Source organism: Gavialis gangeticus, unplaced genomic scaffold, assembly GCF_001723915.1.
Source record: "Gavialis gangeticus isolate Ggan-Ray unplaced genomic scaffold, GavGan_comp1, whole genome shotgun sequence".
NCBI classification, from domain to species: domain Eukaryota; kingdom Metazoa; phylum Chordata; order Crocodylia; family Gavialidae; genus Gavialis; species Gavialis gangeticus.
This window is the reverse complement of record NW_017729004.1, coordinates 27123684-27123951: the sequence shown is the minus strand read 5'-3', so window position 1 is coordinate 27123951 and position 268 is coordinate 27123684.

Sequence of the window (268 nt, the reverse complement as noted above, 5' to 3'; positions counted from 1 at the left end):
TGACCCCTGCATTGAGGGGGATCAAGAAATCTCTGGACCTGTTAGTGATGCCCCTATTGATGTACAACAGGGTGCGGTTGGCTCTGCCTAATGCTTCATCGCATTGGTGACTCATATTCATCCTGGAGTCAATCCTGACTCCAAGATCTCTCTCTGCCTCTGTGCTGCTGAGAGGGTCAGCCCCTAACCTATAACCATAATGCTGGTTCCCTCGCCCCAGGTGCAGCACCCTGCACTTGTCCTTGTTGAACCGCATCCTGTTCAGATC